Source organism: Phyllostomus discolor, chromosome 10, assembly GCF_004126475.2.
Source record: "Phyllostomus discolor isolate MPI-MPIP mPhyDis1 chromosome 10, mPhyDis1.pri.v3, whole genome shotgun sequence".
Lineage (NCBI taxonomy): Eukaryota > Metazoa > Chordata > Mammalia > Chiroptera > Phyllostomidae > Phyllostomus > Phyllostomus discolor.
The window spans coordinates 51,857,417-51,883,812 of NC_040912.2; the positions used below are offsets into that span (position 1 = coordinate 51,857,417).

General features: G+C 36.1%; 1 protein-coding gene across 1 annotated transcript in view; it reads right to left on the reverse strand.

The window, feature by feature from the left end:
• The window catches only part of AMPH (amphiphysin), a 286,397-nt gene that overhangs the window by 225,163 nt on the left and 34,838 nt on the right, over positions 1 to 26,396 (reverse strand).

Here is a 26,396-nt window from a genome sequence, read left to right on the forward strand (position 1 = left end):
AAACACATAGAAACCATTAAAAAGAACAGTAAGAAATGAAGAACACAATAACTACCATGGAAAATACACTAGAAAAAAAGTCAACATCAGGTTAGATGAAGCAAGAGAAACAAATTAGCAATTAGGGGGGAAAGTAGCAGAAAACACCTAGTCAAAATAGCAAAAAGAAAAGAGAAGTAAAAAAATGAGGATAATTTAAGGAACCTCTGGAACAATGCCAAGCATAACAACATTTGCATCAAAGGGGTACCAAAAGAAGAAGAAAGAAAGAGCAAAGATTTGACAATCTATTTGAAGAAATAATGACCCAAAGCTTCACTAACCTATTAAAGAAAAAAGGACACACAAGTCCAGGAAGTACACAGTCCAAACAAGATAAAACCAAAAAGGCCCACAGAAAAACACATCACAATTAAAACATCAAGGGTTAAAAACAAAGAGAATAGTAAAGGCAGCAATTGAAAAGTAGTTGGTTACTTACAGGAAGCTCCCATTAGACTGTCAGTTGATTTCTCAACAGAAACTTAGCAGAGCCAGAAGGGATTGGCATAAAATATTCAAAGTGATGAAAAACAAAGAACTACAACCAAGACTAATCTATTCAGGAAGGCTATCATTTAAAATTAAAGGAGAGCAAAAGAGCTTCCCATACAAGAAAAAGCCAAAGAAGTTCATCATCACCGCACAAGTATTATAGGATATTTTAAAGGACTTAAAATACAAGAGAAAAAAATGGAAAACACAAACACACACACACGAAAGCTAAGTAACAAGTTACTAAACCACAAGTGAGTTAACAATGAAATCAAGGAAGAAATCAAAAGATACCTTGATGCAAATAAAAATGACAGCAGGACAAAAAAATTGTATGAGAAATAGTGAAAGCAATCTTAAGAGGAAAATTTATAGCAATACAGGCCTGCCTAAAAGAACAAGAAAAATATCAAATAATCTAACCTTACATCTCAAGGAACTGGAAAATAGAACAAAATAACAAAGCCCAAAGTGAGTAGAAAAAAGAAAATAATAAAGATCAGAGTGGAAATAAACATAATATAGTCTATAAAAACAATAACAAAGATCAATAAAACCAAGAGCTGGTTCTTTAAAAAGATAAACAAAAGTGATAAACCTTTAACTACCAAGAAAAAGAGGGAAGTACTCAAATAAATAATGTCACAAACGAAAGAGGAGAAATGACAACTGATACCACATAAATACAAATGATTGTTTAATAAATACTAGGGAAAATTATATGCCAACAAATTGAATAATCTGGAAGAAATGGATAAATTCCTAGAAACATACAATCTTCAAAGACTGAATCAAGAAGAAGTAATATAAAAGAAAATATAAACACATTACTACCAACAAAATTGAATCAGTAATCAAAAAATTTCCAAAACACAAAAGTCCTAACCAAGATGATTTCACAGGTGAATTTTACCAAATATTCAAACAAGATTTAATACCTATCTTTCTCAAACTACTTCAAAAAATGCAAAAGGAAGCAAGGCTCCCAACCTCACTTTCCAAGGCCACCATTACCCCGATTCCAATACCAGGCAAAGACATTTAAAAAAAAATTATATGCCAGCATCCCTGATGAATGTAGATATAAAAATCTTCAACAAAATATTTTCCAACCAAATTAAGCAATAATTAAAAAGATCATATACCATAGTCGTGGGTAATATATTCCTGGGATGCATGGTTGGTTCAATATCTGCCAGTCAATTAACATGATACACCACATAAACAAAATGAAGAATAAAAAGCATATGATCATATCAATAGATGGAGAAAAGCATTTGACAAAATCCAGCATCCATTTATGATAGAAACTCTCAAAAAGCATGGCTAGGGGGAACATGCCTCAATACAATACAGGTCATGTATGACTAGCCCACAGCTAACATCATACTCAATGGGGAAAGGCTTAAAGCATTTCCTTAAAATCAGGAACAATACAGGGATGTCCACTTTCACAACTTTTATTATTCATCATATTAATGGAAGCTCTAGCCACAGCAATTGGATGAAAAAAGAAATAAAAAGCATTCAAGTTGGAAATGAAAAAGTAAAACTGTCCTGGCTTGCAGATGACATCATACTATACATAGAGGACCCTAAAGATTCACCAAAAGAACTACTAGGACTGATAAATGAATTCATTCAAGTGTCAGGATACCAAATAAATACTCAGAAATGGTTTGCATTTTATATACTACTAATAAAATATCAATCAGAGAGACTAAGAAAATAATTCCATTTACAACTGCATAAAAAATGAAATAAAATACTTAGAAATAAATTCAACCAAAGTGAAAGACTTGTACTCAGAAAATTATAAGACACTGAAGAAAGAAACTAAAAAAGATACAAATAAATGGAGGCATATACCATGCTCACAGATATGAAGAATTAACATTGTTAAAATGTGCACACTATCCAAAGCAATATATAGATTTAATGCAATTCCTATCAAAATACATTCTTCATAGAACTAGAACAAATAATCCAAAAATTTATATGGAACCATACAAGACTTCAAATAACCACAGCAATCTTAAGAAAGACAAAAAAAAATACTCAGTTGCAAGATCATGCTACTTGATATCAAACTATACTACAAAGCTCTAGCAATCAAAACAGAATGGTACTGGCATAAAAAAAGACACATACATCAACAAAATAGGATAGAAAGCCCAGAAATAAGCCCAAACATTTATGATCAATTAATCTATTGTATGACAAAGGAGGCAAGACATACAATTTATTCAATAATGGTGTTGAGAAAATTGGAAGAAATGAAACTAGAAACCTTTCTACACCATATACAAGAATAAACTCAAAATAAATTAAGGCCTTAAATGTAAGACTTGAAACCATTTATCAGTCTGAGACAAAAATATAGGTAGTAAACTCTCTGATATTTCTCATAGTAATATTTTTCTCTCATATATCTCCTAGGGCAAAGAAAACAAAAGAAAAAAATAAACAAATGGGACTACCTCAAACTACAGTGTGTTTAAACAAAAAAGGAATCAAATAACAAAACGAAAAGACAACCTACTGAGTGTGAAAACATATTTATCAATGATACATCTGATAAGCAGTTAATATCCATATTTTATAAATAATTCATACAACTCAACACCAAAAAATACCCCCCAAAACAATCCAATTTGAAAATGGGTAGAGAACCTAAACAGACATATCTCCAAAGAAGAGATTGCCAATAGACATATGAAAAGATGCTCAATGTCTCTAATCATCATGTTACCACAGAAAGGTAGCTAATTATTAACAAGGAAGGAAGCAAAAGGAATTGGACATTGTTGAGCATAATCAACCAGGAAGCATAAACCTGTTTGCTTCACCAGGAAGCTACAGTTTAACACACTCCAGGGGATTAAAGTGTTGCCCCTACAAGGATTAACATCCCTCCCTCCCCGGCACAAGTAATGCAGTGTTGAGGAGGGCAGACCCATCAGAAGACCATGAAAGCTTGGGAAATGGATTGGTTGTTTTGAATAAACTCCTGGTCCTTCCCAAAATAATATAATCCCAGTTTAACAAAGAAGCTCTCTCCCACTTAGTGACTGGTGCATGTCCCATGCTCTCACGCTTCTCTCTCTCTTGCCATGTGGCCTCAGCAGCTACACAGACAACAGCCACACAGTCTCCAAACAAAGTCTCCAGGCAGGACCTTGGGTACAGCAGCACAGCCAGGAACAGCGCTAAGCTACTTGAATGGGAACTGAGACCACTTAGCAGCCAACTACAGACACCAAAGGACTAAACTTTAATATGACACAGAAATTTTGGGCACTGCCTTTGTTTTGGCCTCGCTAAAGACACAGTTGGACTTTTTCCATGGTAGGAAACAGGGAACTCCACTTTGGGATGGGACACAGGGGCCTCCTTCCACCCAAATAAATCTTGCCACACCAATCTCCCATATGTGGGTCAGTGAAATGCTTTTCTCTCAATTCCCTGAAAGAATCCCACTTCCATCAGCAACAATCAGAGAGATGCAAATTAAAACCACAATGAGGCCCTGAATGGTGTGGTTCAGTGGACTGAATGCAGATCTGTGAACCAAAGGGTCGATTGTTAAATTGTCAAAGAGGGCACATACCTGGGCTGCAGGCCAGGTCCCCAATGGGCAGCACACAACAGGCAACCACACATTGATGTTTCTCTCCCTTTCTTTCTCACTCCCTTCCCCTCTCTCTAAAAATAAATAAATATTAAAAAAAAACACAAGATATTGCCTCACACCTGTCAGAACAGCTATCATCAATAAGTCAATAAACAAGTGTGGACAAGGATGTTGAGAAAAGGGAAACCTTGTGTACTGTTGGTAGTAATGCAGATTGGTGTGGTCACTATTGAACAGTAAAAATTTTCAATTTTTTTTTTCTAAAAAAAATTGAAAATAAAATTACCATATGAACTAGTAACTCCACTTCTTGGTGTATATCTGAAGAAACCCAAAACACTCATTTGAAAAAATATATGCCCCTCTATGTTCATTTCAGCATTATTTACAATAGCCAAGATATAGAAGCAACCTAAGTACCCATTAATGGATGATTGGTTTAAGAAGAGAAGTACATAATATAAAGTGAAATATCACTTGGCCATAAAAAAATAAATAAATCTTTCCTTTGCCCACAACATGGATGGACCTAGAGGGTATTATGCTAAGTGAAAAAGTCAGACAGAGAAAGGAAAATACCATATAATTTCACTCACATGTGGAACCTAAAGAACAAATATACAAACAAACAAAACAGAAACACGCTCAAAAACACAGAAAACAAACTGAAGGTTGTCAGATACAAGGGGCATTGAGGTGTTGGGTGGAAAAGCTGGAGAGATTAAGAAGTGTAAATTGGTAGTTACCAAATAGTCACAGGAATATAACATACAACATAAGTAATATAGTCAAAATATTATAATAATGTACAGTGCCAGATGTGTACTGGAATTATCATGGGCATTACTTTGTAAATTATGTAATTCTCAATGCTGTACACCTGAAACTGACATAAAATAATATTAAATGTGAACTGTAATTGAAAAATAGGATTTAAAAAAAACGATTCTATAGCCCACACAAAAATATTTTTTCTTTATGTCCTTATGCTACAAAATTTTTCTATTTTCTAAATTTTATAATTTTTACTCCTTAAACTATTTTGTTAAAAATTAAGATACAGCCCTGGCTGGTTAGCTCAATCGGTTGGAGCATCCTCCCAATCGCCAGTTGGGAGGTTGCAGGTTTGATCGCCAGTCAAGACATATACAAGAATCAACCCATGAATGTGTGGAGAGATGAAACAAATTGATGTTTCTTTCTCTTTCTTTCCCCCTTCCTCTCTCTCTCTAAAATCAGTAAATAAATTTTTTAAAAAAACTAAGACACAAACATACATGTAGCTTAGGTACACAGCATCAGGACCATCAATATTACTGTCTCCTATCTTCATATCTTGTCCCATTGAAAAGTTTTTTGAGTCAATGACACACATGAAGCTGTCATCTCCTATGATAACCAGGCCTTCTTCTTGAATACCTCCTGTAGGACCTGCCCAAGATTCTTCTTAAGGAAGTGTCACTCCTTTCACAATTATGTCCATGTAGTTTGTTCAATTTCTTTTTCTTTTTTTGTCATAGATTTGCTATAAACAGATAATGCACTATGAACATATTTCTGTCTATTTATGAATATCTTTTGGTGTTGGGATCCACGTTTTCAAAGTTGTTAAGGAACTTGTTAATATCTGCAATAGCTTCTGCTAAACCCTTTGCTGTAAATTTTCTTGGGGGTTCTTCTTTTTCTTTTCCTGCAATTTCCTCTTGTCTTTTTTAATTTATTTTTATTCTATTTTTTCCCATTACCATTCATTCCCCTCCCTACCCCCACAATCACCATAATGTTGTTCATGCCCATGAGTCTTTTTTCCTTTTTGCTCAATCCCTTCACCACTTAATCCCTACCCCAAGGGCTCTTAGCCTGCTCTATATAAATAATGTTAAGAAAATTGGACAGATACATGCAGAAAAACAAAATTAGACTACCTTCTTACTCCACACACAAGAATAGAAAAAACAAAGCCTTGTTTGTTCAAGTAAAGAAAAGAGACCAGCCTTTTGGGGTATGGGACGATGCTCCAATCAACTGAGCCACACTAGCCAGGACCTGGAGAAAATTATGCTAAGTGAAATAAGCCATTCAGACAAAGACAAATACCACGTAATTTCATTCATACGTGGAATCTAATAACTGAAGTAACAAGCAAAACAGAGACATCCTCTTACCTTTTTTTCAAGGAATGCATTTGTGTTCCACTTCCAACAACTCCTCCTTAGGCAATTCCTTATGAACCACCTCCAGCTGTTTCTCAATGTTATCCCCATCTATACCTAAGTTAAAGTTGTTTGCCATCTCAGCCACTGTTGTTGATTTTTGCAGCCTTTGTACTGCAATGTTACAATGGCTATGAAATCATTATATAACATGAATATTATAGCTCCATCATAATCTTATGGGACAACCATCATCATATATGTAGTTCATCATTGACCAAAATGTCATTATGTAGTGCATGACTGCATTTGATATGTTTTAATCCATTGTAGTCATTATCCTTTTGATGCTCTTATTGTGGCATCTCAGGCCAATGGTAGTACTTCCACGCTGGTGTCTGTATCCTTTGGATGTGGCCCCAGTTAGTCTAGAATAGCTTCTCAGATTACCCTTGCTTTATTCCAGGGAACAAGATAAGAAGGCATTCCAGACTCATCTTGTACATTTTCTGTTGACACATGGCACAGTTATTTCTCCAGGGAGCCCTGGCAGTAGGAAATTTTAGTAGGGAATGGTTCTTTTAAGCAGAACATGGATATTGCACAGATGCCATTGCTTCTAAGCCTCTTCATTAGACAGCTATTTAACTTTAGATGTAGTCATACTCATGAAGTGTCTCCATAGACAGGTTAGTCATTTTTGATGCCTGGCTGTTCCTTTTCAGACAATGCCATGTGTGAGGGACTCTCCCCTGGAGGCAGTTATTCTGTCAAAAAGTAAAGCTTCCCTTAGGGATATGCTGTTTCTCTCTGGTGAGTAAATCTTGGCATTTAACCAGGAATCTCATCAAGTGGTAGAAAAGGGAAAGGACCTTGTAGGGATTTAGAAGGCCAAGTTTCTGGAGAGAGACCTGAGAAACTGACATGGGCAGCAGACTTCCTGGAAACTTTCCCTCTGTACCCTCTTGGGCACACAGCCTGGTTCCATTGCTGCCTCATCAGAGACCTGAGCAGATGGAGCCATGTACTCACGACTTCTACCTAAATAAAACAGCCATTATGTAAAGATCTGGTCTTGAATCCGGTGTGCAAGGGCATATGTGTTATTTGGTCAAATAGCCACTGGAGTCTACATTTTCCCCACATACGTCATGTTTTAGACTGAAATTTCCCTACCTTCCAAGTCAGAATTACATAATAGTCATCTTTGCATTCTCCGTGAAAACAAAGAAAGATGGCAATTTCAAACTTTGGACAGGAGCAAGCTACATGTTCAAACACTCAAACTTCTAAGTCAATGATTCATAATCATAATAATAACAATGGTTATCAGAATTATTTATTGGGTGTCAGTTAAGTAAGAAACAGTGCCTAATTTTTTTGAACAATAGAGCTATGGGGTAGATATCTCTATTATTCCCAATTTATGATGAGGAATCTGAGCATTTTTGAGACCCAAGCATCATAGCTATTAAGATGCATTTATCAGGGTCTTAAACACAGGTCTGTCTGACTCCAAGGTCTAAGCTCTAAACTATAACTACTTTAGAAAGAAGAAAACAATCATCCTTTTTCCAGTTGGTATGACAGAGGCAGGAGACGTAAACTGACTACTAGCTTTTAGCTGGAGGGGAGGAGAGATGATGCATAGACTGAGTTAACTGTGGCATGGCAGTTATAGGGCTCTTGCATAGTAAGAAGGTGGAGCTTGACGGTCACAGGAGCCCTGAGGTCATCTGTGGATAGGTCCTGCAGATACCTGGCTTAATAGGTATCTTCAGGACCTGGTACCACAGATGACCTCAGGGCTCCTGTCACCATCAAGAATAGAATATGCAATAGAATATGTAACAGACACCATTCTATTTACATATAAACAACCTTGAGGAAACAATGTGACAAAAGCACTTGATACTAGGTTTTGATGTTATTTTATACATCACAGGTCCAAATTTAGCTGAAGCTTTTTATACATGGGTCTATTAAACAGACTCCCAGTGCACTGTGCCAGTGGAATTTTCCTGTATCCACTCTAATAGGCTATTCAAATGCAGTGAGGGCTGTTTTTGAACACCCTTTATAATTTAAGTGCCATATATGGTAACATTTCAAAATTTCAATAATGCTGCAGCACTGATTACTTCTCCTGATGGGAAATTAAATATAAATGCATGCTTAACTATGAATTTTGGATACACAGAGTATTTCACTTACACTGTCCTTAAATCAGAGGACAGATAGATTGTGGTTATCCTGAGAGATTTTTTTCTAAGTTTCATCTCCTTGCACTGCAATAATGTTCTCACAGTTCTTCTGACATTAACTTTTATCTTTTTTACACTTTTAAAACATCTCATCCAACAAATAATGACACAGTACCTAAAACATGGCTGCACAAAGTCCAGACGTGGATTAAAACATGCCTATTACTTCTGAATATTTCAACAGGAATGCAACCATCCCAGATTTTTTAAATGTGGAAATTTCTTTATTACAGAAACTCTCCAACACACATGAGTACAGGTAGCAATATAATGAAAAGCCATATATACCCATCACCCAGCTTCTGCCATTTTTGTGTCACCTCTCCATCTCATTCTCACCAGAATTTTTAAAGAGGCATTCTTTGACCAAAATAAACCTTACATTAGAATACCAGTGGTGTCTGAAATTTGATACTTTATAACAGCATTATGTGAGTGACAGTAGCTCTTTCAGACTTCTACTTTGTGGTACAAATCACAAGGCATTGCAAATCAAGAGCATCTGCTTAATTTTGAAACCACTCTAGATAGTAAGTAACTCATACTTGCAACAAATCAAGATATGAAAGTGCTAATTGCTAGTGAGTCAGGTGTAAGCAATATGGTCTGATCTTTTTTTGTACATTTACCACATTCACATGAAAATCCAAGATGAAAGGGGTGGTCTAAAGCTAATTCAGTATACAAGGTGAAAGCTATGTCTCAAATCAGAAAAACAAATAGTCTACATTATGCCACGCCAGAGTTGAGGCCACAGATTCAAATTTTACTTATCATCATTACCCCCATCATAACTATTTACTGCCAATCTACTCTAGCCTGCAATCCTGTGCTAAGCACTTTAAACATCAGTACTTTTATCAATTTGCAGATGAAGAAACAGAGGCTTAGAAAGATCAGATTACTTGTTCAGTAGAATCTACATTATAAACCAAGTCCTCCTGAGTTCAGTCTGTATTCTCTTCCCTGTAATACACTTGGGTCCCAAGTAATATTGATCCAAATATCAATTATATGAATACACACACAAATATAGGATCCACACCTATTCTGAAACTATTAGGTATTAATGAATGAAATGGTAAGTACCTGTGTAATATCTGATTAAAATCTGAGAGTATTAGGTCCTTTAACAACTTCATAACTTTTTTTATGACTCCTTAAAGAGGGCAAATAAATTCAGGAGCTGGAGCTATGTCAGTCTGTACATTGGGCTCCACACCCTTTATTGCCCCTCAGACCACCTTTGATATTAAGAAACAGCTCTGAGTGCCAATGTTTCCTACAGCAAGTGTGACACAAGGTTTAGCAAGTCTGACTATTCAGCGCATTCAAAAACAGCATTGACACCAACCTGGAAGTGCTTTGGAGAAGGTGCTTCCACGGGAAAATAGAGGCTTAAACCTCCTGAATTATATAACCTGGTATGTAAATCCATGTATTTAAAGACCCTCTGATGGTTAAAGAACAATTTGTACTGAAATGAACTGAAAAGGTCTTTGGACTCTTAACAGTTAACTAATGAAAACTTCCAAAATAGAAAGCACTATGTTATAACCTGAGCTATTTATTCACTGGGGCTGGGAAATGCATATCAGAGTCCTCTAAGTTTAATTCTTTAAAAAATATTTAACATGTTTCTCAAACAATAGAAAAGCCTGAAAGTGGTGCAGTGATGACCCTGCTTTGATATACTAGGACATCAGGATATATATATGGCTTAGTATCTTTGGCCCATTCTAAAAGGAAATCTTCATAATTATTGTGACGGTCAACTATTCTCATTTTCTAAGTCCTAACTGATATTTATTCTATCATACAGCCCCAAAATAGTCTTGAGTAATCAGCTAGGCTTTTCAGCTTCGAAATTCTGAACTTTAAAACAGTTTATTAATTGCCATTAACTCTCATTTTCTATAGTATCTTCCATCTTATCTCAAATAGTCTTTTCCTCTCGACTTTGGGTCTGCACCATTCTCTCAGACACCTAAACATAATTATCCTTATTATCATATATCTTTTCCACTGAATTTGGTTCCCACAAGAGTTTTTAAAAAGCAAAGGGAACTCTAGGCATATGTATAATTATTTTTCTGCTCTTCCTCTCTTGGTGAACTAATGTGTGTAAGCACAGGGCACTACCATTTATGATTCTCTAAAAGTCTTCTGTATGGGCCAGGCATATTAATACCACCACATCAAAATGGACCTATCAAAATGTAAAATTCATTTTTCCCAATTAATATGCCATACACACATTCCTGACTTTATTCAGTGCCTAGTCAACTACCCAATTAAGGGAAGCTACACTGGACTAATTGTTATGAGTTTTTATTATCAGGAAAAAAATACAGATATTTTCAGAAAATCTGTGAAAAACAGTTTTGAATCTAGACATTATTACTTCTTATTGTAATGATTAAGATGGTAAATTTAATGGCATGTACTTTATACCACAACAAAAATTTAAAATAATTTTAATTAATTTTAATAACTTTGTTATAAATCAACAATATCATAATTGATTTTTCATTCAGTTGACTTCAAGACACAGAGAAAAAAGATGAAGAAAAAAACATTTCAATTATAGCCTACATCATAGAAATATACTGGAATCAATTAACTGTCTTAAATTTTCACAGATTACTTCTTGATTGTCAAACCATTAGTATAAAGAACAGTTTTGATACTAAATTTCACATGCATTTTACTGAGTTGTTTCTGAAATTGTTAAAATTTAATAGAAAATTTCAATACTCTACTCCATACCCTCTCTTGGCCCCTTAAAACAACGGCCTTGTAGATATTCAATTAAATGAAATTAGAATAGTAAGAAAGCCTACTAAAAGTAGGTGCATCCATTCTCTACATTTTAGAATGAAAAGCATCATAATTTGTTATTAATCAAATTCCAATTTCAATTATTGTTGGTTAATTTATACCAAAGTCATTACAACTACACATTGAGATAGAAATCAGGTGATCTGAGAATCAGACCATATATGATACAGTGTGAGCAGATGCTCTGTAGAGAATGACTGATGTCCCCTTCTGGAATAAGTATGGTAAACATATAACTCTTGGTTAGGTGTGGTTTAGCTATCAGATCATGTCTACCTCTTACACCAACACTTACTTACCCATTTCTGAATCTCACCAGTTCCTCACTACATCTCTCATTCCCACCTGTGCCCTTATCCTCAGCTCAGGTTGATGTGACTAAGCTTATGCAGCTGGTAAGGATGACTGTTTTATATATATTACTCAGTAGCTTTTTAAAGTAACAGAATGTTTAATGGCTCTACTTCTAGACTAAGTCAACCTAAACCTGGCATCAAAACCACTGCATCTAAACCAAAGAGGTCATGTCAAATGTCACATATTCCTGTCATTTCCTGAGTCATCACAACAATCTTATAGAATACTGTTTCTGCCTGACCTGATGAGATTTTACTAAATAAAATTATTCCTGTAAGAATAAAAACCTTATATTTGTGTGTTACACAGTAGGTTATAATGTATAGTTCTCAGTTATTAAATTAGAATTAAGAAAGTACAGTTTGGGGGAGACACAATAATCTGACCCAACATTACTCAAAGCCAGTTTTGTATGCCCAGAAAGGGTACCTGTGAACACATGATTACAAATGTTGGACCCTGTCACAGGCAAGATTTTAGTTCACTTAAACCAATGCAATGAATGAAAATCACAATCACAAGCAGAATGAGTTAAAAATAAAAAGCTATTTTATTGAGTTCTTATAACTTGGGATAAACTTTCCAAGGACAGCATCACGCAGGGTTCCAAACGGTACTTTACCTCAAACAACGTTGACTGTGTATTAAAATGCTCTGGGAATTAAGTTAGAGAATTCAAAATGTAGTTCCATTAGAAACAAAGACAATGAGGTCAAAGATGCATGTGAAAGGGTAAAAAAAATGTGTCATAAAATGTAAGAGTTAAAAAGCTATACCCTAGCATAAAATATGAGTTTGTATAAAAGATTTTTAAATATATGTTACTATGTTAGTACATTAATATTATAAGTTAACATTCAACTATTTTACTGACAGCTGTATAAGTATATATACATACCCGAGGCAAAAAAAGATTGGGAGTGAATCTCAATCTTTTGAGAGTAAACATAAGGTGTCTTATGTTCAGAAGAACATGACAACTATCACTATCATCATTTTAGAGAGGGCAAAACACACCACAAGCTACTTAATGATGGTGGGGAAGTCAATACCTGGGTGAGTCTGTGTCCAAAGCCCAGAGTGGTCTTTGTTTAACCATAAGAGCTTTCCCAATTATTTTTTGCATTATTTGAAGCTAGGGCTAAGATACAAAGTCTCCTCTGACTCCCACCCCAAGCTCACAATTTCCAAGTAAAAATTATCCCAACTGAGAGAGAATAACGTATAAATCGCAGAAGCCCAACACCTCCTTTCTGTCAATTCTACTCTCATAAGTGTGAAAGGGTCCCAAAAATGGAGAAATACTTTAAAGTTGCCCAAGTCCTTATCATCCTTCTCCTACCTTACTGACAAGAAGCCCACAACCAAACTGCAGACAGTTCCACTCAGCATGCAGGCAGTTGTACTCAGGATGCCCTTGAACAACCTCCATTCTTCTGTTCACTGCCCTGACGCTGGAGGTCCCTCCATTCAACTTTCTCTGTGTTCTTCCCCTGCACATATTTCCTGCCTCATGAATGGCACCTTCTCAAGCATGTTTTTGAGTGGAAGGACAAATGACCTTGGGGCCAAATGACCTTGGAGTCTAATGACCTTGATTCAAATTTGGTTTCTCCCACTGGAGGGTCTTATCTGTGTGATCCTGATCTATTACTTAAGCTCTCTGTACCTTACTTCAGTAATACATGAAGTGGAAATGCTTACATCACAGCTGATTAAATAAGGGCATGTGTTTTTCCCTGTGCTGAGGATGGTGTCTGGCATATTCTAAGCCCCAATGACTATTAAAGTTTGATCTCTTTTATTGTACTTACCTCCTCTTGCAATTGCTTATGAACCTGCATTATCTCTGAATAAATTGCAAGTTGTTGAAATACAGGCATCATTTTAATACTTCTCTTTGTATCTTACAAAACACTTGGCACATAGTAAGGGCATAATAAATATACTGGCTAAATTATATAAATGAAAGGCTTTCTAGAGGAAAGAAACTATAAAGTACCTCAAACATTTCATTATTCTTGTATTTTTAAAAGAATCTATTCCACTGTAGTAAAACAAAATCTATTCTTTCAGTGTAGGAATGTATCCACTAAATTGCTTTGACATTCTTCGAGAAAAAAAGCTCCAGTAACTCCCTGGGCACTCTAATTAACTTGTGTTCTAAGGGAGTAAACACTCAGCACCAAAGGATAACAGGCAGTGTTCCTGGTTGGCTCTTACATTTAATCAAGAAAAAACAACAAAACAAACAAGCAAGCAAAAGATAACCAAAGACATTGAAATTAAGAACAAACTGAAAGTAACTAGAGGGGATAGGGGAGGGAATAATCGGGGGCGGGGGAAGGTGAAGGATTTACAGGAACAACTATAAAGGACACATGGACAAAAACAAGAAGGGGTGGAAACAGGAGAGGGAGGTGGGGATGGCTGAGGTGGTGAGGAAGGGTGGGGGAAAAGGCAGAAAACTGTACTTCAACAACAATAAAATTCAAAAGTATTTAATAAAAAAAGAAAAAGGAAAAATATTAAGGGGCCAGTAATTTTCCCTTTACTGCTATCTGTTCTGTCACAGGAGCCTGTATAAAAATAGCAAGTATTAATTTGCTGCATTATTTATAGTTTCCCTTTGGAAAGAAGAATTCCACATTAGATCCTACTTGGTAACATATTTTTATTAATTTTCATTTCTTCATCCACTAACATTTATGAAGTACCCACTAAGTGCCAGGTACTTAACACTGGGGATACAGTAGTGAACACACAGTCAAAAATTCTTTCCCAAAGCTTATAGGCAACTGGTTAGAGAAATAATACAATGAGTAAGTAAAATAAGTGGTGTGTTAGATGGTAGAAATGCTCAAAATGCAATAAGGGACCCAAGGAGAAGAAAAATGCAGTGAAGAAAGGGGTAGAGTGGTAGGAAATGAGGTCAAAGAGATAAGGAGGAGTCAGATCATGAAGGCCTTTGAGACATGGTGATAACAATAGCTCTTACCCCAGTGACATGGAAAGCCATTGGAGGGTATGACCAGAGACCTGACACTCTGACCATAGCACTCTGGTGGTCCAGTGGAGAACATATTGAAGTGGGCAAGGGCAAAAACAGGAAGTCGATTTGGGACACTAGTCCCATAACCAGGTGAGAAATGAAAGTAGCCTAGATCAGAGAGAGCGGTGAGGAGCGATCAAATTCCAGGTATGTTCTGAAAGTAGAGCTGACATGATTTATTGATGGACTGGATATGAGGCAAGAGAGAGAGGAGTCTAGGATGACAAAGTTTCTGCCAGATCTGTACACCAGATACATATATGATCCCAGTGAATTCCAAGCTCCTTCCAGGCTCCTCTTCTGATATCCCCAAAACACTTTCCCAAAACACACCATCTTCTCTTAACCCTATAACCTGGCTCTTTAGGTGACAGTAGGCCACACATTGTTTGTCTACCTCAGAACAGACATCATGCTAGGGCCTTTGTGTGCACATAATCCACACTAAAAATGGGCTAGTGATTATTAGCCCATTTTATGGTAAAGACACTTATGGATCAGCAGAGGTAGGTGATCAGCCTAAAGCTGGACATGGAGAAGATAGCACATTTAAAAAGGGGTGCCACCCTGGCTGGTGTGGCTCAGTACATTGAATGCTGGCCTGCAGACCAAAGGGTCACTGGCTTAGTTCCCAGTCAGGGCACATGCCTGTGTTGTGAGCAGGACCCCAGTTAGGAGCATGCAAAAGTCAACCAATTGATGTTTCTTTCCCTCTCTTTCTCCTTCCTTTCCCCTCTCTCTAGAAATAATGAAATAAAATCTTTACAAAAATAAAAAATAAAGGGAGGTACCTGTTCTGCTCCAGCAGTTTGCTGCTAGGGAAAGCCAGGCCAGTGTTGCCACTTCTTTATATTTCTCTAGGGAAATATGAACTGCAGATTATGTAAAATCTCCTGAGAGTTAAATGTATAGTTTTGAAAAACTAACATTAAATGGGCTAAATAAACACACCTGCATTCCAAATTTCACCTAAGGGCAGTCCATCTGAGCAAGATGAAGAAGTCAACATTGCTAATTTTAAATTCTTTCTATATTTTTTTATTAGCAATATTTTTTCAAATGATCATCCTAGGTGATGCAGAGACATTCAAAGAATCTAAGGCAACCTTCACGGAGACATGAATGAGTCAAAAAACAAAAGTAAGAAATTTAGGACTAACTTCTAGTCCACTGTAGTGGCATGTGTGACATACCAATGTACCAAAGGTGAAGAACCCAAATGGCATTTTCCCTCTAGGAGAGAACCTTGCCAAGTAAAACTAGGCAGAAAGACTATGAATGGACAGAGAGGAGCAGCTCTCCTTCTATGCCTTCAACATTAACTGTCATTCATTTCTGCACAGTGTCTTAAATACAGTTTTGATATACTCTATTTGACTTAAATTACTTAAATAGATTCTTTGCAATTTTTCAAGTGATTGAATTGTGATTAATTTTTAGTTGTTTTCTAATTCTTTGGCATATGGAGAGCATGTGGTCTGTGTGATATCTTCTTTTAGCAATGAGGTGAGATGATCTTAGCAGCTTAATATAGTACTATTTGTGCAAATACTCTTGAATCACTGCAAAAGAACACATATATATTTGGTCTACAAGGCACAATAAGTGAATCATATCCTCCAATTCATATATAAATATATAGCAATATAAATTGATATGTTCATACATATAATATTGTATTTAGTCTAATATTTTATCATCAATATTAAGTAGATTTGAAATATTTTATATCTGTTTCTTTAAATAAACTTTTTGTACCTATTATTTTAATAAATTAATAATGGATCTAACAAATTAATTAACAAAGCTCTGATTTTACAATACTATTTATTCCAATACTCACTATTATAAATTTCCCTACCAAAACACTGTTATATAAAATAAACTTGTAGCTTTTAATTTTCTTAGAGTAGTCCCCCCATCCACTATTTTGTTTTCTATAGTTTCAGTTACCATTTGTCAATCATAGTTCAAAAATACTAAATGAAAAATTCCAGAAATAAACAATTCATAAGATTTAAAATGCACACCATTCTGAGCAGCATGATGAAACCTCACCATCCCACTCAACCCTGCCCAGGACATGAATCATCCCTCTGTCCAGCATCTTCAAGCTAAAGATGCTCCCTGACCACTAGTCACTTACCAGCAATCTCTTAAAGTATCACAGTGTTTCTGTTCATATTACCCTTATTTTACTTAATAAGTCTCATTCACATTAATTCAGCTAATCACATGGGCACTTTATCATTTAATATCATCACAAGAAGAAGAGTGATTATAGTACAATAAGATATTTTGAGAGAGACCACACACACATAAGTTTTATTATAATTGTTCTATTTTATTATTAGTTATTGGTAATCTCTTAACTGTGCCTAATTTATAAATTAAATTTTATCATAATAAGAAAAAACATAACATATATAGTGTTTGGTACTTCTGAGATTTCAGGCATCCACTGAGGATCTTGGAATGTATTTAATTCTCCATAAGGAGGCAACAGCTGTAATATATTCCTGAAAACAGAATTACCAAATCAAAGGTTTTAAACATTTTTAAGGACTGCACTCCCAACCGGCAAACTGGGAGATTGACCTTTTGATCTGACCCCCATCAAGATGTAATAACTTGTTTTTATTTTCTTTCTTCTTTGAGAGTCTAATAAACTAAGAGATGAAAGTCCAATTTAAATGTGTTTCTTTTATTACCAATTAATCTGACCTTTTACATATCTTTCTAAATCATATTTATTGCTTCTTTTAAGAACTATCTAAGCTAATCATTAGTTCATCTCCTGTTGGACTATTTTAAATGATTCACATTAGTTTTAAAGAACTCACATCAATTTTAAAGAAGTCACTTTAACTTATGAGACCTTTTGATGTATAGGTAACCCTTGAACAACTTGAGATTAGGAGCACCAACCTCCCTTGCAGTCAAAAATCCAAGTATAACTACAGTCAGCCCTCAGCAAACTCAGATTCCCAGCCACAGAGCTGACTCTGGAATATGGGTTTGAACTGCGAGAGTTAAAAAAATATCCATTATATAAGTCGACCCACATAATTCACATCCATGTTATTCAAAGATAAACTTTAGTGAGAAAAAAACTCACATATTGTAAATGATATATTTTAATTATTATTTTATTATATTATTATATTATGTTGTTTTATTTTAATATATTAATTTTAATATTAATTAATACATGTAAACAAACTCACATTTAAAATTCTATGTGACCAAAACTATGGTTGTTTTGTTGCTTTTATGCTTAGAAAATTCATCCTCTTCACAGATTCAGTTAAATATTCACCTTTAATTATTACAGTCTTACCTGCTTTCATTTTTATATTTAATCCATTTGAAATTTTTTTTGTTTATGGTATAAGATGATGACTTACATAATCATCACTTCCCTATTAGCTACTTTTCCTTTGACTATTGATGAATATGTCTTTCATATATTTTCAGAGTGCTTCCCTTTACCATAGTGATGGTTCCAGGAAGGGTCTGCCTTTTTCTGGGGTTTGTTTTCTTATCTAATCTGTGAATAGATTTTTAAACAAATGCCCCATTGTTTTAATTATTTTATTTTTATATTAAAATGAAAGTGAGTCCTCTGATAGTACAAAAGAATCCAAAATATTCATACATACTCTTATCTGATAATGTTCTGCTGATATTTTTTTTAAATTGACATTAAGTTGGGAAGTGCTGCCATCTTTATTTTTTAATAGTTATTTATTCTATGTTTCCCATTACCATTTATCCCCCTCATGTGCTGCCATCCTTTAAAAGGTTTTCTAAAAGAATACAGTACATATTTCTATGCATGCATATCCTTTTACCTATCACTTAGCTTGTAACTATGACTCTCAGCATATAATTTTCTTCATATAATTCCCACAAATTGCTTAGCAGAATCATCCAGAGTTTAGAATTTTTGTTGTTATGCTAGATAGACTATTTTTTACCATATCTTCTGAATGTTGATGATCTATAAGAAAATAGTAATTTTGTTTGTCTCATATATACTGATATATTAAATTTATTACTAAAAGAATTAAATAGTTGCATGAGTTTTAAATATTTAAATTTTTCTTTGTATCTGTTAATTATGTCCCATTCATGTTATAATTACTTCCATTTCATATCTCTTTCATATTCATTTAATATTCACCATAACATTGATATTAACATTTTTTTGTCATGGGAAGGAAGAATAGTTAAATCAGAAATGGGTGCTAAATTTTATCATATGCTTTTATACACCTATTGAAATTATTGCCTATTGATTAACAACATTTTCACACTGAACCATAGGAAAACACCTTTCAGTCATTTTTTTATCTAGAAAACATGGTGATTTCCTATTACTCAATGCAACATATTAAAAGATATGATAAATATTAAAACATCTCTGCACTTAAGAGGCAAATCCTACCTGCTAGAAAATAATTCCCTTAACACTCTTCTAAATTCAGTTTGTCAACATTTTTTATACAGGGCTTTTGTTTCTAGATTCATCAGTGAGCTTGTGCTAGGCATTCTTTGCTCAATCTTGTTTAAGGCAGTTCAAAAAAAACATTAAGACACTTATATAGGGACAGGCACCAACATAAATAAATGGTCCCCATGCTGGCACTGAGCCAAAAGTACAGTGCATTCTTCTGCTAAATGGCCGCTATTCAAAAGGCTATTATAAAGGATTGCTCATTATATTGGTTTTCATCTTTTCCTTGAAGCTCTTTAGCACCAAGACTCTGCTCTCTCAAGGCTCCTTGTCATCCGGTGGCTCTCCTCTCTAGCTCCAAAACAGCTTTTCCATTATCAGTGTAGGGCAGGCAAGGGGCACATTACAGGCCATGACCAGCCTAAACCTGTCCTTCTGTAATGGTGGTGAAGAGAGAATGTTCAGGCATCAAAACACCAAAGCATAGTTGACAGCCGCCATCGCTGGCCCCCACTCTTTGTAACTATTACAAGAACTGTCCCCACAACTCATCCTGACACTAATTGGAACCTCTCATCCTCAAGAAGCAAGTGTCTGACCTACACTCCTTCATCCATATGCTAAAATAACACCCCATTAAAAGCAGCTTCCCTTGGCAGCAAGGCCAGAGACCTCCATCTGACTTCAGACTGAAATTCATTTTTCCCTTTGCCCAATCCAACTTAAATTTCATTTTGTTAAAGCCTTTTAAAATCAAACAGTTATTCTTTTCATGGACTGGGGCACTCAAGGGAATGTTCTAAAAATCAAATTGATAAGATAGTTGAAATGCAAGCTGTCTATTATTCATCTTTTTATTCTTTCAAGCCCTCACCGTGTCTTGAGCACAGTATTGATCATTAAATGGCACATTGAATGTTTGCTGGATTACAAACATTAACATAACCTCCTTTCTTTTCTTTTTTTAAAAAACAAACAAACAAAAAAACATAACCCCTTTCTCTGAGGTCAGGTAGTATTATGGAGGAACCAGGACCTCAAGTCCTGCAGACCTATCTTGAAACCCCAGCTCCACTGTGTGACTTTGTGCAAGTGACGAGCCCTCTGGGTCTCTGCTTCCACTTTTGTAATATGGACAAACGCTAGCTGCTTCTTCACATTGCTGATAACTCTCAAGAAGAAAACAAAATATAGTTCCTCCCAAAGTGAGCAAGCCTTCTCCTCACTTTCTCAAATCCCCATCTCATCCTAACATCCTACAAAGAACCTCAGAATGCTACAGAGGACCCTGTGTATTGTTTAGACCCCAAAATCAAAACTAACTACTTGCAAGTATCACTGCAAAACTGCCAGCAAAATTTTCAAATGGATCTAAAGGAAAACCCAAATGAAGGCAGCATAAAAAAAGTCCTTTGAGCCCACTAGTCACCTTGGCTCTGCATTCTTCAAAATGGTAAACATTAAGAACAGCCAGATACCTGAGGATGACCAGGACCACTGTATTGGCCAACAATGGACTGTGCAGCAGAGCCCATGAAGAGAATGGGACACCTGGTGCCAAGGGCTACAGAGGCCCGTCCTGATCACCAGGCAACCCTCCCTCAGAGCCCTTCTCCACGTCATCTCAGTAGTCCATCTTTCTTGGCAGATCTCTGTACAAGGTTCCTGTTGCTATAATAAAATACTACTAACTTAGTGTCTTAAAACAACACAAACCTATTATTTGTTTTAGAGGTCAGAAATCTAAAATGAGTTTTGTTAGTCTCACAGAAAGGTGTTGGGAGCTGCATCCTTTCTGGGGGGTTCTAAGAGACCATCAGTTCCACTGCCTTTTCCAGCTGCTAGAGGCTTCCCACATTCTTTGACTCAAGGCCCAACATCATTCAAACCTCTGTTTCCTTCATCACATCTCCTTCCCTGACTCCCTGCCTCCCTCTTTCTTTATAAGAACCCCAGTGATTATATTGGGCCCATCCAGATATTCCAAAATAATCTCCCCATCTCAATATCCTTCACTTAATCAAATCTGTTAAGTTCCTTTTGCCAAGTAATGTAAAGTTCACAGGTTCCAGAAATTAGGCCACAGCTGTTTTGAGGGTACATTATCATGCTTACTATAATCTCCAAGGCCTTGATGTGATGCACTGAAATGACACCTTGAGAATAGGGCATCACTTCTGCAGTACTCCTGCCAAAATCCCTGAATCATGAGAAAACAGCATGCCAAACTGAGGGGCATTCTACAAAATAACTGACCTAAAGTCTTCAAAACTGTCAATATCCTGATACAAAGGAAGACTAGGATTGCTTCTGATCAAAGGAGACTAAAAATGCATGATACTATAAAGACACAGCTGGAAAGACCTGAATCAGGTCTATAGGTTGGACACTATCAGTTTCCTGCTAACCCTATAAGTTAGCACTGTATCAGTTTCCTGATTTTGAATATTGCACCACTTTACAACTTATCTACAAAATTATGTCAAGATAAAAAGCTAAAATAAGGCAGAAAATACCACATTAAAAAACATAATTCTCATGTCTCAGAATTCCAAAGCAAAAGAGAAGGCTACCCATACTACTTTTGAAATTATTTTCTGTTCTCTCATCTCTCATCTTTTCTGGATTCCATGGGAGCCAGATTCTTTCTAGTGCCTAAACCATTTTGGTGATAAGTTAGGCATAAATTACAGCTATGACTGTATGCACTTCCATGGTGGCCTAAAATGGGTATGGGGGGGGGGGGTGGCTTCTAAAGGCTCTAATTACCATTGAATAATTAAAGCAGGCCTCCATGTGCATCCAAAACACAGGCTCTAAGACCCAATATGCCAAGAAGTTCATCAAACCCAGAGTGACAGCTCAGTGCCAGTACTGAGCCTCATGCAGCTCCAGCTGACCCTGCTTGTACAGCTTGGTCAATTTTTGTGACACCACCCTGAGGCCTGAGACTATTAGGTTCTGGAGCAAAGGGTGCTACCAAACCCAGCTCAGCTGTATTCAGACCCTGCTGTCATCCTGGTAAGAAAAATAAGAAAAAGATACAGGCTTTGACAAATCTCACAGAGTATGTAAATGTGCAACATGGGACATGCAATGTCTTTGTAGTGGACAAAGGACATGGCATAAAGGACCTAGGTTATATGGCAGAAAGAATTAGCTAAGCATGAGAATTATACTCTGAGCTGATTCAGATGGTAAGTGAATTTCCCAGAAAGCTTCAAAACTAGGCAAATAAGTACAATTGCACCTGTCTGGAGTGGGCTTATGTGGTCATTTATGAAGACCACAGCTGGTAGATGAACCTTTAAGTGTTGGTCCTCATTCACTTGTGCACTAAAATCTTTCTAAATAAAAAAGGAGATATTTCCACTGTCCCCAAAAAAGCACACAGAAAAATATCTATAGTAAACAAATCTAGAAAACTAAGAATAATGATACATCAAATAGGCAGCTGAATTTTAAATACCAAAGCCTGAGAGATCAGAGTGGGAGAAAAGCAAAAGACCACACCCAGCAGCACAAGGGTGTGCCGCAAGAAGTCCTTGAGAAATGGGGTCATAAGATCCCTACTAGGCACCCTCCCAAGTGCTCTGTAGCAAATACCTCATCCACTAAATTCTCTTCCTAAATGGGAAGATGGGGTAATAAATCCTCCAAAACCTCCAGACCCAAAGCCTTTGCTCCTGCATGTCCACAGTGTCTGTGTGCTGGAAAGCACTTAGGGTGTGGGGTGGAGAAAGGAAGGAGACATGAAGGAATAAGGATGAGCACACATTGCCTGAGGGTTGCACACAGGAGGAAAGAGCATGGGATTTGAGTCTTGTGGCCTGGGCTGGAATCCTGCCTCCGCCATATTTGTTAGAGTTGAGAAGGTCACCCCACCTCCCAGAGCCTCAGTTTCCTCATTAGCTGCCTCTAATGGTTCCTGAGATCTGAATGAGATCATCATCCAAAGGCCCAGCTTTTATTATTACCAGGAACTCTAAAATAAAACCTCTATCCCACATGAACTGCATTCACCCTTCACCCTTTCATTGGCCTCAGGAAGACTGACTTGTCATGTAAAGCAAATGAGAGCCACTCAAAGCTTTCCTCCTTTCTTTCTTCTTCTCATTCTGTCTATAAAAATAGAATTTTCTTTCATTTTTATCTAATGATTTTCTCTATTTGGAGGTACAAAGTGATTTGTAAAATCAGATTATCATTTTTATTTAGTAATACTTCTCCATCCTTCATAAAAATGAACAAGGATACAGAGGGTTCATTTTAATACTAGTGGAAATTAACAAAAGACATTTGCCACATAGAAATTTCTTGTGACAAGGATAAAATGATTAATTCTCGTCTTTGGAGTCTGAGGATTTGGGACTATTGGTCAGTGTAATAGGTATTGCTACAGATTGAAAAGGCCTAGACAGAGGTTAGACTGGTACACAGTATGAAAGCTATGCAATGAGGAAGGGATGAAAGAGAGTAGAGAGGAAAGGTAAGGAGACCAGAGAGGAGCATGGACTAAAGTTTGGGAGTGGAGTTACATGGCAAGAGGAAGACAATAGAGATTTTAGGGGGCCACAACACCATGGTAAATGGGATGGTAGAAACAAATAGATGAGCTAAAAAGCATCTCCAGAACATTCTGCTGTATATCATTCAATCCCACCCCCAACCCTCTGGCACCTTTATGAGAGACATTAGCAAAGACTTCTACTACTCTCTAAGAGTTTTTGGAGGTCACACTTAGTTCTCCATGAAAAGTTAAAGGATGAATGTATTTAATATTTCTTTTTATTTTAGAATTTTGACTCAATATTCTTTTTGGGACTAACATTGCTATTTTGAGTACTTGCAGCTTAAACTCACTTGAAAAAGAGCCTCATTGCCATGGGTTTATCACTCTCTCTTATACACAGTCTCATATAATCCTCACATCTGGGTAGTGTAGAAAATGCAGTCTATCAGTGAAGAAGTGAAGAAACAGAAACTTAGAGAGATTACCTAACATGTGCAAGCTCACACAGCAGGTAAATGGTAGATCCAACACCCAAACCCAGGTCAGTCCAACTCCGACCCCTATGCTTTTGGTTTTTGTTTTGTTGTTTCTTTAAAAATTGTGGTAAAATTCGCAGAACATGAAATTCACCATTTTAATCATTTTGAAATGGACAATTTGGTGGCATTAAATACATTCATACTGAGGGCAAACATCTCTACTATCTAGTTCCAGAATATTTTCAATACCCCAAAAGAAAATGTTATACCCATTAAGCAGTAAGAACCCATCCCTTCCTTCCCCAGTCCTTGGCAACCACTAAACTGCTTTCTATCTGTATGTATTTGCCTATGTTGGATATTTTATATATACAGAATAATCCAACAAGTAACCTTTTGTATCTGACTTCCTTCACTTAGCATAATCTTTTCTAGATTCATTCATGTAAAAAGGCTCAGAACAACACTTCTTTCTAAGATGAGTAATGTTTCATTGTATGGATATTCAATGCAACATTTGTATTCCTTTTGTTTATTCCTCACTGGATGGTCATTTGAGTTGTTTTTCACCTTTGGTTATTATAAATAATACTGTTACAAATAGCCATATATAATTTCATGTTCAAATACCTGTTTCCAATTCCTTTAGGAAAACCCATACTTTTAATCACTGCACTGCCCTGACTCTCTTCCAGTACCGTGCACTGATTCCCATGGCAATCACTATGCTGAGAGGTGTCCAAAGAGACTCAGAAAGTATTTGTTGATGAAACAATGACTTGAAAATGACACATTCAAAAGAATGTCATGAATTCTACTAGCCAAAACATTCTCAATTTCACTACTCATTTCTGAAGTTCCCAAAAATTACAGAATCTTCACCGATACCAGAGAATCTAGCCAGCACTTAAAGTTATTTCATTTCCTTTTTAAAAGATATTGATTCAAATTTTATTTTCAATTAATTTACATTCAATATTATTCTGTATTAGTTTCATATTTACAGCATAGTGATTAGATAATCATACCCTTTACAAAGTGGTCCTCCCAATATTTCTTGTACCCACATGATACCATACATACATTCCCTATGCTGTACTTTACATCTCTGTGATTATCTTGTAGCTACCAACTTGTAGTTCTTAATCCCTTCACCTTTTTCACCCAACTCCCAACATCCCTCCCATCTGGCAATCATCAGTCTGTTCTCTGCATCTATGAGTCTGTTTCTACTTTGTTTGTTCTTTAGATTTCACATGTGAAATTATATGGTATTTGTCTTTCTCTGTCTGACTTACTTCACTTAGCATAATATGCTCTAGGTCCATCAAATTTATAAAAAATGATAAGATTTCATTCTTTTTATGGCCAAATAATATTCATGCCATTGTACACACATATCATCACTTTTTTTTATCCACTCATTTACTGATGGGCACCTGGGTTGCTTCTATATCTTGGCAAATTGTAAATAATGCTGTTATTCTTTTGAATTAGTGTTTTGGATGTCTACCAATATATACCCAAAAGTAGAATCACTGGGTCATAAGGCCATTCCAATTTTAATTTTTTGAGGAATCTCCATACTGTTTTTCACAGTGGCTGTACCAGTCTGCATTCACACCAATAGTACACTAGGGATCCCTTTTCTCCACATCCTTGCCAGCACTTGTTGTTTGATGATTTATTTTTCATAGCCATTCTGACACATGTGACTTTTTGTCTTAACTTTAAACTCCACTGTAATGAAATTTCCAAAGCAGAACAGCCATAATGCTAAAATAATTACATGTACCTTGGGTAATATATTAATGGTTCATATCCAATTTTTTAAAGCACTAGTTTTATGCAATGTTTCAAGCTAACATAAAAGAGGCTAGTGTTATCAAAAGCAGGAGTGTGCAAAGGCCCTTTCAGAAGACATTAGGGCTTCCAGTGAAGCAAGAACTATAGCTAGTAGGAAGAAGAGAAATGACAAAGAGAAGCCAAGATGTTTTATTTCTATCTTTGGGGAATGGTCTAATGTCTGTCTGCTAAGTCATCCACCTCCATGACTGCACAATAAAATGAAAGTTCAGAGGGTCTAGATGCTACAGGGAGATACTTGCAC